Source organism: Papaver somniferum, chromosome 3, assembly GCF_003573695.1.
Source record: "Papaver somniferum cultivar HN1 chromosome 3, ASM357369v1, whole genome shotgun sequence".
Lineage (NCBI taxonomy): Eukaryota > Viridiplantae > Streptophyta > Magnoliopsida > Ranunculales > Papaveraceae > Papaver > Papaver somniferum.
The window spans coordinates 3,058,250-3,069,826 of NC_039360.1; the positions used below are offsets into that span (position 1 = coordinate 3,058,250).

The window sequence follows — 11,577 nt, forward strand, 5'->3', positions numbered from 1 at the left end:
CCTATTTATTGATGTCTCGGACTAGGACATAGATAGTGTAGTTGAACTTAGATCTCTCGGCGTTCATCTCTTCAAGACGAAGAACTACTAAGGGGAGCTTGTGGAACTTCTTCAACAAAAGGTATGTAGAGACCTGAACTCATCTATCACTTGGAAAGTCTATTTCTACTATCTCCTACATTGAGACATAAGTTGTGTTACAATATAGTTTTCTCTATACACATTTGAGATTTTGAGATGAGTATATCCCGTTTACATATTTCTCAAAAATGGTATGTAGAGACCTGAACTCATCTATCACTTGGTAAGCTTTCGCTTCGACCAAGTTCATCTTATATCGTGAGAAAATTGCTAAGTAACATCTTACATGGTTTGTGTGATACAATCATTTGATGTAGGTTTAGAATGTTTCAATAATGATTATTTCAATATCTTGAAAATTAATTTGATGCTAATAGTGTGTGAAAACGGTTATTATCATTATAGAAGAATGTTTCAATGATTGAAATAAAAAGTTGATAATGTAATCATCTTTGGATATAAGCATATATAGTGTGTTCGCACATTAGTGTATAAACCCATAAACCGGGAGCCAAGAGTATGCATATGTGTGTATATGAAATTGGTGAAGGAGACAGGTTAAGTATGCGTACCCGTACGCATACTGGCGGAAGTTTTCGAACCGAAAATTTCTGCTGAGTTTGGTTTTGACAAACTCTTAACTATCCACCTTAAGTATGCGTACCCGTAGGCATACTGGCGGAAGTTTTCGAACCAAAAATTTCTGCTGATTTTGGAAACTTAACACACTCAAATTTGGTTGCTTAAGTAAGCATACCCGTACGCATACTTAAGATGGTTGCTTTGTCAAATCGGTCAGTTCATGGACTTAAACATTTAAATCATAAGGAATGCAGTCTTTGCAAACCGTGTCTATAATGTCCATGATTGATTCAAGTGAATCAAACCGATTTGATTTCAATTGTGTTCTCTAAACAATTGAACAACTCTTTAACTAGTTTCGTTTGAGTTATTTGAACTAGTTATGGTTAAGATGAATAAGGTTGATATGAGAGTAATCATATGGCTAACCTTGGTTAACTATTTGTGAACCAACATTGTTTATACGTTTAGGTACGGCTACATAAACCTAAATGAGGATACATTTCGTTTGTGTGTAACAATCTAAGTTCGATCTAACGGTTGAAAGATATATTAGCTTGGGTGAATCAGGTTTTTCATCTAACGTTGATTATTGAATTCTTTGTTACCAAGGTAACTTAGATTGCAAACCCTGTTTTGAAAACTATATAAAGGAGAACTCTAGAAACTGGGAAGACTAATACCCACACCTTCTGTGTGTTACTAGTTGCATAATTAACCTTAGGTTTCTTCTCGATACCCTATAGGTTAACGAATTGAAGAAGTCATTGGGATTCTGAAGCCAGATCCAACGATTATCTTTATAGTTCTGTGATTTGATCTTGTTGTTTCTATCGTGTTGAGTGCAATTGGAATAATTGGCTCGAGATTTTATATCTCCGATAGGCAAGATAAAAAAGTAATCACAAAAAAACTTCGTCTCATCGTTTGTGATTCCTCAATAACTTGTTTCGCTAGTCGATTAAGTTTATTGTGAGGTGATTGATAATACTAGGTTATTCTTCGGGAATATAAGTCCGGGTCATCAATTGTTTCCTGTTCACCTTGATTTATCAAAAGACGGAACAAAAACTCTTGGTATTTTTGTGGGAGACAGATTTATTCAATTCTATAGACTTTTCTGTGTGAGACATATTTGTCTATCAAGTCTTCGACTTTGGGTTGTAGCAACTCTTAGTTATGGGTAAGATCAGCTAAGGGAATCAAGTGCTTAGTATCATGCCGGGATCAGAGACGTAAGGAGTGCAACTATACCTTGAATCAGTGTGAGATTTATTAGGGTTCAACTAGAGTCTAGTCCGAAGTTAATTGGTAGTAGGCTAGTGTCTGTAGCGGCTTAATACAATAGGGTGTTCAATATGGACTAGGTCCTGGGATTTTTTTTGCATTTGCGGTTTTCTCGTTAATAAAATTCTGGCGTCTGTGTTATTTCTTTTCCGCATTATATTTTCATATATAATTTAAATATCACAGGTTGTGCGTTAAGATCAATAAATTAGAATATTCAATATTTGGTTGTTGATTTACATTGATTGGCACTTGAACATTGGTCTTTGGTAATGTTCAAGTAACTCTTCTTATATTCAATCGGGCTCACAAATTTCTATTTGCTAATTGCATATTGAATTAAGAGTTAGAGATTTTAAAACTCTTTGATATACTTTATTCTAGATTGAATCTCTGTCTAGTTGATTTCTATAGAAAGTGTACTACACCATATCCTGGTTTTTGCAAGGTCAGGATATTTTGATTCGCAACGTTGCAGACAGATCAACGAATGTACGTTACAAAATAAGATACCTGTTGCTTCATTTATAAATTACATAATAATTGAACGTAATTTTTGCACCGTTGATATAGTTTCCGATCATACGGTTAGTCTAAGTCCTATGGGAGAGTTTGGACTGCTAGATTGGCCAAAAAGTGTTGCAAATCATGAAAAAAGCTTGGGAAAAAAGTGAACACTCTATCTAGATCCTTCTCTCTCCTAGCATTTGCTCGCACTATCTGCGAGATTGAAACGCCGAATGGTGCGGTGCTCAAAAAGTAAACAAAACGCCGAACCATTAGGCGTTTGAAGAATATTCCATAGAATAAAGCCAAATGGTTAGGCGCTGGGTGGACGCCGAACCATTCGACGCTTGACCCTTTTTTACACACAAAACAATTTCTTCCAGGATTCCACTTCTACATGCTCTACAACTTGTTTCAATCCTATTTGGTTTCAAACATTTGGAAATTTATCAAAGTTGTTTCATTCCATTTTTAAATGCATGTAGTGATTTGAGAATTTGTAATATTTCATTTACATTGCAAAACAAAGTTACAATGTTTTTTGAAGAAATTAAAAAGTACATTGAAATTGAAATCCTACTAACTTAAAACATAAAAAATTACATTGAAATTGAAATCCTACTAACTTAAAACGTTAAAAAGTACATTGAAATTGAAATCCTACTTCTAAATAACTTAAATTATCACTTTAGTTTAGGGGATAGGGTCCAAACCGTAACGGGCTAAAATCTCGTTGTTCCATATTTTGTAGATGGGTCTCTCACATTCTTGTAATTCATCCAAGGGTTATCGTAGGATCTTCATTTCCGATTCTCTTTTTTTGCGTTTGTGCCAAGATTGAAGAGCTTTCCATGTTCTTCCTTAGATACTCTTCCTCTCTTTCATATTTGTCCTCTCTTTGTGCTTGTGCGTTTTCAAGAAGTTCGATGAGTTTATCAATTTTTTTCATCTGATTTCTGCGATGCTTTAGTCTCACGAGCCTTTTTCTTTGCTTGATCTCTACCTTCACTTCTAACATCATCGGTTTGTTCGAAATATCTTCTTCTCTTTGATATGTCTGAGGTTTCAGAATTATGAGTAGATGAAGTGCCACCAAACCTTGCCATATTTTGCAAATATTCATCCATATTTTCATCTTCATTTTCTTGAGTAGCTTGAGTTTTTTTACTAGGTTGAGTGGAAGTACTGATTCCATCATCATTATTCACCACTGGGTTGTAATTGGGTTGATAAGTCTTCAGGATTCGGAAAACCGAATCGTACTTCCAAAGTTTTCCGGTCGATGCTTCAAAATTCTGTTTTCCACGATGATACTGGGGAAAAAATAAAAGGAAAAATTTAGAGAAAGAAAGAAAGAGAACAAAATGGAAGAAAGAAAACATTAAAAAAATTTGAGGTACTTACATAATCCTCCTCGGTCATCCCCGTAGGTTTATTTCGGAAGTATGGCCTAACAAATGAAATATATTTCCTCACTTCGGTTCTCATTGTGTTGCACTTTGTTTGCAATGCTTTTCTATCTCTTTCGACACCATTGGGACCCTTTCTTTTATTGTACTCTTCCATAATCTTACTCCAAAATATTGCACCTTTTTTATCTTTTCCATGAATTGGATCGTTGCTTGCTATGACCCAACCATAAATTAGTGCATCTTCTTCTATTGTGCTAAAGTGTGTCATAATGTTGTATGAACAAAACGATGTGAATAGGAGGAAGAAAATCAATGAAGAAGATAATCAATTGATTTTGGTGTGAGGGATGAAGGAGAATTAGTCCTCTATTTATAGGGAAGCTTGAAAAAATAACTGATGTGGTTTTAAACGGCTTTTTAATCTGAGTCGTTGAAAATGCAACGACCATCTTGATCTGATGGCTGAGACTCAAGAGCGCCGCTTGGTTCGGCGTCAGAACGCCGAATGGTTAGGCGCTGCATTTCCTGCCGTTGAATCTTCAACAATCACTTTTGATCTCGCGGCTGTTAGGCTTAACGCCGTTTGGTTCGGCTCTGGATGCCGATTGGTGCGGCGCTCCGGCGAACGACTACATTTTCAGCCCAATTACTCTGTTAACTTCATATCTCTATATAAAAAGAGTATTATGGAGTTTACAATAACTAATTAAAATGAGTGATAAAAAGAGTATTATGGAGTATTATGGAGTTTACAAGAACTAAATTAAAATGTCTACTTAAAATATAAAATTTACTCTCCATTCTCATAAAATGCACCATTCTCATAAAATTTCTACTTAAGATATCAAATTTACTCTCCATTCTCATAAAATGCACCATCTTCTTGAGGGTCATATTGGTCTTCATCGGTGTCCACGTCGGTTGTACCCTCATCAACTTCCGACAAGGCATCATACATAACCATGTTCGGAATATCACCATCTCTCAAACCTTCTCCTTGTCGGTTCCATATGTGTGTAGTGAGTTCCAAGTGAAGTTGTCCCCAAACCGCAGGGTTGTACAATACATGAGGAGCTAGCCTTACATTTCCTTGAATTGGCGGTTGAGGTTCATCTCCCGTGATCCTCCCCCAATCCTCATTCCGATATTCCATTTCAACACACATGTTGTGCATTATCAAGAACCCCCTCATAATTGCCTTCATGTCCGATTTTTTATAATAACGACAAGGTTTCAATATAATGCCAAACTTACCTTTAAGACCATGTACCAATCTAAAGGAAGGAGGCCAATCTCAAACTCTCGAAAATGAAAGCTCCTGGTACTTTTCCACCATCTCTCAGCTATGGCTTCAACTAAGGCTCTATCCCCATTGGCGAAATCAAACTAAAAAACAGAGGAAAATCCACAATTATCACAAAATTGTTGTGCTACCGGATTATCTTGCACTACAATTTGATAATACTTTTCAATGTCTTTCAAACTACCTCTAAAGCTTACACTTCGAGAATCTTTCGTAACATCTTGACATACATGTCTATCACAATTTTTTGTCGAAACTATATCCAACCGGTCTAGCAATTGATCCATACTCGTACTACAATCAATAACAAAGATGAAAATAAAATCATTATCATTCATTTTCATACATACAAACTAAATCATCATTATCATTCATACAAATTATCATACAAATTTTATCTACAAACTAATTCATTTTCAATTTCATAATCATACATAATCAAATTAAACCCAAAAAATTAAAAAAATAAATTTCAATCACATATCATTCAAATCACGTAAATATATCATCTAAATCATGCATTGTATCAAATATCAATCATCAATTTCATCAAATTTTCATCATAATCAAAATTTAAGAAGAAAAAACCCTAAAGTTATAATTACTTACCTCAATCAATTTCGTGGATGGAATTGAACGAAAATACTCTCAAACGATCAAGGATTCGATGGAGAACAAACCCACGGAAGGAATTGAAAAACAAATGTATGAAATCAGTGATCTACAACATGTATTTTCGGGTTAGTAGTGAGGGAGAAAAGAAATGGGGAAGAACTGAGGAAGAAAGGTCTTCTGCGTGTTTTGAAACACGATTCACAGACGCCGAACCATTCAGCGTCATCAGACCTTGCTGACCAAGTCAAACGCCGCTTGGTTCGTCGTTTCTTTAACGCTGCGCTGTCCAGCGTTCAACGCCGAATGGTTAAGCGTTTCGCTGCTAGATCCGCCATCCCATAGGACTTAGGAGGTTGCCCAAACTGACATGGATGACCAATCTAACAGCTAGATATCTCTCCCATAGGACTTAGCCTTATTCTAAATTGTGTTATTTTCAAGGGTTTTTATATATTTATCTGTTCTTTTTTTGTTCTCAGATTTTTTGCAAACTCTTTTTTTGTTTCTTATCTTCCTCCTAATCTCACTTCTTCTCTCAGATCCAATCTCAACACCCCAAAAATCAAAAACTAATCCTAACCCCATCTCAAAATCAAAACCCATGTGTTCGATCGAAAAGAACCCCTCTTTTGTAACCCTTGATTTAACGAAAAAAAATCCTCATCTTATCTTAGCTGGCTGGTTTTCTGTATGAGAGATTGATATCCTGCATACCCATACAACTCTTATTCCCGAATCAAGCCTGATTTCAAATTCTAATCCTAACTGCATCTTTGAATCAAAACTCTTCTCAGATTAGAATTTTATATCCCCTAATTTTGTAACCCTAAATTTAGTTGATTTTTCTCCTGAAATCAAAGCAAACCCTCGTCTCATATTCAACAGAGCTGAGAGTACAAGAGGAAGATTTCACCAGGTATAAACCCTAATCTTTTACTTTTTTTTTTGTTATCATTGCTTGATTTTGTGAATAACGTCTTTAGTTAGGTAGTATTTTCTGAAAGATTTTGCAATTTTTTCTTTCCGGTGGAATTTTATGGCATGGATTTATTTTGATTTCATTTTTGTGGTGTTTCAACTGTTTGTTTGTGGTGTTGATGGCTTTTTCAGGGAAGGTGGTAAGCATAGAGTTGATGGCGTGGGTGATTTTGTTGGTGGTAGGTGTTGGTGGTGTGGTTTGTTCTACAGAATTTTGGATTTAGTTGGTGGTGGTGCATGTGTAATTGGTCTAAATAGATTGGCTATTTGGGGTGCAAGACTTGCGTAGGGTGGCATTACTTTGAAATTTTGAATGGTCCACCTGCTAGTAACTATGAATTTGAAAGTTGTGTTTGTGACTACTACCTGAAATTTTTGGATATGCCACTGTGGTCCGAGGATAATGTGGTCCAAAAACAGATAACATGCATATTGTAATTTATTATGTGCATTTAAGTGGGCTCAAAGTGGCAACACTATCCCCTGATTTTTGGAGTGTTAATGTTTAAGTCAATTTTTTTTGTTTTGTTTACCATGTTAAGTTTTTATTCAATTCTTCTTACTTGTGGATCACTTAGATGTTGTGTATTTTGGGTGTGTTTGTTTTTAGATATGTGCGGTTGCTCGAATCAGGAAAGCATTGGCTTATGTAACCTACACATTTTTCCAGAAGCAGTGCTTCAGTTGAGGCTTGCAGCATTAGTACCAGAACAGAGGGGTGTTTGCTGGGAGTGTCATTCGTCTTAATCCATCATTAAGAAGCATTGAAGCAACCATTGATGTGATTTGTTATCATAATTTAGTTAATGTTCACATATTTGCATGAAGTGTGGTTGATGAGAGGTAAAACGCATCGGCGCAGCAAAGGTGCATCAGAGCAGGCATAGTTCTTTGAACTTTGGTTATTCGGTTATTTGCATCTTCTTAACGGCTTCGTTTTGTAATTCTACCAATGTTTTTGATGGTTAGATTTCGAATCTTGTGTACAATAAATTGGAGATAGAGCCAAGAGTCCATGCAGTGATTCATAAATTTGCGGAACGAGTCACTCGGAGTAGCAACTACTCTATTTCCTACCCCTTACTTATTTCTAACATGTATTGCTGGATTATTTCATCATTCAAGAAGCCCAAAAAGAAGGAAAGAGAGTTTGGGGTTCGATGGCAGCTTAATATTCTCTTGCCACTGATTGACCCAGCTAGACACGACAGTGTTGAGACAGTTAGGACTCTAGACCTAGGTGTGTGTGTCAAATGATCACATGTAGGTTTCTGTTTTACGGCTTTACCTAATCATTTTTTGGTGCCAGCCTTTTCATGATTTGTTTTAACTTTGCATGTACAAAGTGAGCAGAGTTACGGTTTTATCGGTATCTCTTTCGGTATTATTAGGTGATGAACTGGGACCAACATGTACCCTCATCTGCATTGCCAAGTCAGGGCAAGGAGAATATGTTGCAACTTTACGGGTTGATGAACTGATAGAGAAAGCAGATGGTTTTGCTTATTGTTGTTATTATGGCTATTTAGTTTGGTTTATGGTATTGCTGTTGCAGGTTCGAGTGGTGCAGCTAGTAGTGCTTCTGACATTGTACCAACTGAGCCTGGTCTTAGTTTATTATTACTGCCAGATGTAGTCATTTATATGTGAAAGGGAGATAATATTGGAGAAGAAATTGACATCACATCAAGTGGGTAGGTCTATATGTGTTCGGTTTTGGGAAAATGTCATTTCTCAAGGAGATTCCTTCAAGGTATGTTATGCACATTTGAATATTTTATCCCAATTTTTCATTATTTAACCCTCTTTGTGAGTGCTTCTGTATTAGCTATAGTCCGGAGCTCCAACCTCAAGCGTCACAGACTTTACTTGTATCATTGAAAGAAAACCATTATACTCACTGAATTTTCTTAAACATGTAGTCATACTATATCCTATCTTAGGCCACCCCTGCTCTTGTTGAGATGGGGAATCTGTTCATTGGAACCACCTGGTAAACTACTCACCAATGTTAGAGTATATGAGGTTATGGCCTATGGGGAACTAGTGATGGTGCTGGTGGTGACAAAGAACTCACCCGATAATAGTGTATGCCCTTTTTGCTTACAGGTTATGGCAATCAAAGCATGCCGGTGATGCTAAATACTATGATTTTTATCCACCCAATGCCAATAGTCTTATGTTAGGGTACCGATCCCAACACGTCATAAGCCCATGGGTAGAACTCAACTCGAAAACCGGTTGACTAGATGAGGGATCCCATTGACCTATAAATTACTCAATTAAGACTAGATGAGGGATCTCATTGCTTATAAACTACCCAATTAAGTCCCATCTACCAATGTGGGACTAAGGTCCCAACATCCCACCAGACTTCCAAACCCAACGTCCTCGTTGGCCCACTCTATCGACACTGTCCTCGTTGGCCCACTCTATCGACACTGGCCGGACGGTAGCCCTTTCTCTTATGGCGGCTCCACTCGCCTACCAGTATCCGATGCTGGTGACACATACGCCCATACCTAGGTGACACCTACGTCCATACCTAGGTGACACCTACACTTTAATCTGGCCTATAGGTCACCCCTTTTGTGGAGCGGGCATGGGTCGCGGTGGTTGGCTCTGATACCAAATGTTAGGGTACCGATCCCAACTCGTCATAAGCCCATGGGTAGAACTCAACTCGAAAACCGGTTGACTAGATAAGGGATCCCATTGACTTATAAACTACTCAATTAAGACTAGATTAGGGATCCCATTGACTTATAAACTACCCAATTAAGCCCCATCTACCAATGTGGGACTAAGGTCCCAACATCTTATCCCTTTGTCTTTTAAGGTTTCACTTGCCCGGTGTAATTGCTTGCGGGCTCATGTGCTATCAGATTTTCCCCATACTATGCCATTTCAAACATATCCAAGATTTCTCGTTGAGCTTCTCTGGACCTCCAAAATCTGGGACTCTCATTGATATCATGATTTACTAAACTTCTGTGTTTCCTGTTACTTTTGTAGGTTTCGGACTATACACTGGCTCAGGGTACATTAGGTATAATGCAAAGGATGTGGGTAAAGATATGCTAGGGTGGGCATTTTCATAAGGGCTCAACCCTTATTATTGAGGTACACTAGCTGCTTACTGTATATTATTAGTTAATGTCAGACAGAATATCCCATGGATGCATACAGGCTGTATATTTTCTACGAGTAAGGTCTGTGTTCTAAGCTTCCATTTTAGATTTGTCTCAGGCTTGAGACATTCCGTGTCATAGTGGTTCATATCTTTAAATGAGACCAACTACTCTACCCCCAGTGATGTGCTGGAACTAAATAATATGGCTCCATCTAAACATTTTTTGAACTCACAGGCTGAGTTTATGGAGCATGATGAGTAACCTCTTCCGGTAGATATTCGACTACTTGGTACACTTGCAGAAAAGGTGACTTTGATCTTTTTGATCGATTAGGAATTTGTATTGGTGATCAAACTAACATAACTGGTAATTTGGTATAACTTCATATCGAGATCTCTTCCTTTATATTGATGCATCTACTATCGCTTAATTTGTCTTCAATGTAGCGCATTCGCGATGGCTCTACATTTATAAGGAAATGGAGTTTGAAGGAGCATGGATGGTTTTATAAAAACCATTCAAGGGACACTTTCCATCTAATCAGGTTTTTTTATCCTCGGGCTGCCGTCGGAATACTGACTTATGCTCAGCAAACTTGGTACATTCAAGCCATACTCCATTTTGTTGAGATTGTATTTTTTTTGGACTTTAAGAGATAGACCACTGTTGGTTTCAGCAGTCGCTACCATGCATTTTACTATAAAGAGCATCTCAGACAGTACCCATGTCGTTTTGGATGCTACATTAGGCTTGCGTCTTCCTTTTCTGCAGTTTTTGCTGCAATAAACATTAACTATTTCGAAAAGGGGAGCAACAAAAGATGCTAGTAGTATCATCTGTCTCCTTAATGGGCAATTTTGATATTTTTTTTTATACTTTCGAAAAGTTATATTCTTCTGTTGACCTTCTATTACAAAGATTTCGCTAAGGGCTATCATTTTGTATATATCTCGTAGGGATAATGCGATGCCTGGATGCACTAGCTCGTGGGAGGAACTTAATAACTTCCTCAAGAAATTTTGGACCCCTGCAGAGCCTGCAACTCGACGGGAAATGGCACCAATGGTTTATGCTTGATGTTTCATCTTTAAATCATACCAATTAACTGTGTTGTGTATGTCATCTATTATTTCCAGATTTGGAAACCTAGCTGATAAGAAATGTTTGTAATGGTTATATGATATTGATCAATCAGATGTTCTTAATGATTATGTATGATCAATGAAATCTCTGTTGTTTGTTGTGATTCTTTCCTTCAAAATGGCAACTGTGCATTATCTAGAATGTATACAGGTGAAGAATTTTTATATGCATGTGCAGAAACCTGCCAGAAGCATTATATATATATATATATATATTTCAAAACCTATTAAAATCAGCAACGTATAATTATTGCACACGTGGTTGCCTCAAGAAACGGTTTCGTATACTTAAACTAAATTAAGCAACGTTTTGCTTATATTCTGGTGAGCAACGCATGAAGCAACTTATAAAACGTTGCTTTATTAATTTAAACAACGGATATAACTGTTACCAAAATTTTTGACGCCGTGTGGGCAACATATATAAGAGTTGCTTAAATTATTAGCAACGTTTATAAAAGTGGTAAGTCCTTGTTTTTGGTGTAGTAAGTCCTCACAGATTGCCAAACGAATTGTTGGGTGTGGTTGTTAGAGCC

General features: G+C 37.0%; 2 long non-coding RNA genes across 7 annotated transcripts; one reads left to right on the forward strand and one right to left on the reverse strand.

The window, feature by feature from the left end:
* Positions 1-4,670: 4,670 nt before the first annotated feature.
* Positions 4,671-5,905, reverse strand: LOC113355156. Its single transcript, XR_003362173.1, has 3 exons — positions 5,782-5,905; positions 5,357-5,466; positions 4,671-5,255 (listed from the first exon to the last, which is right to left on the reverse strand). It is a non-coding gene; the product is annotated as an uncharacterized LOC113355156 (long non-coding RNA).
* A 334-nt stretch (positions 5,906-6,239) lies between these two features.
* Positions 6,240-11,089, forward strand: LOC113355155. 6 transcript variants are annotated; one of them, XR_003362172.1, is made up of 5 exons: positions 6,567-6,703; positions 6,898-8,518; positions 9,781-9,888; positions 10,134-10,205; positions 10,346-11,089. It is a non-coding gene; the product is annotated as an uncharacterized LOC113355155 (long non-coding RNA). The 6 variants fall into 6 exon arrangements; XR_003362169.1 differs by having other exon boundaries at positions 6,240-6,703; positions 10,134-11,089; XR_003362170.1 differs by having other exon boundaries at positions 6,243-6,703; positions 6,898-6,944; positions 7,376-8,518; positions 9,781-11,089.
* Positions 11,090-11,577: the final 488 nt, after the last annotated feature.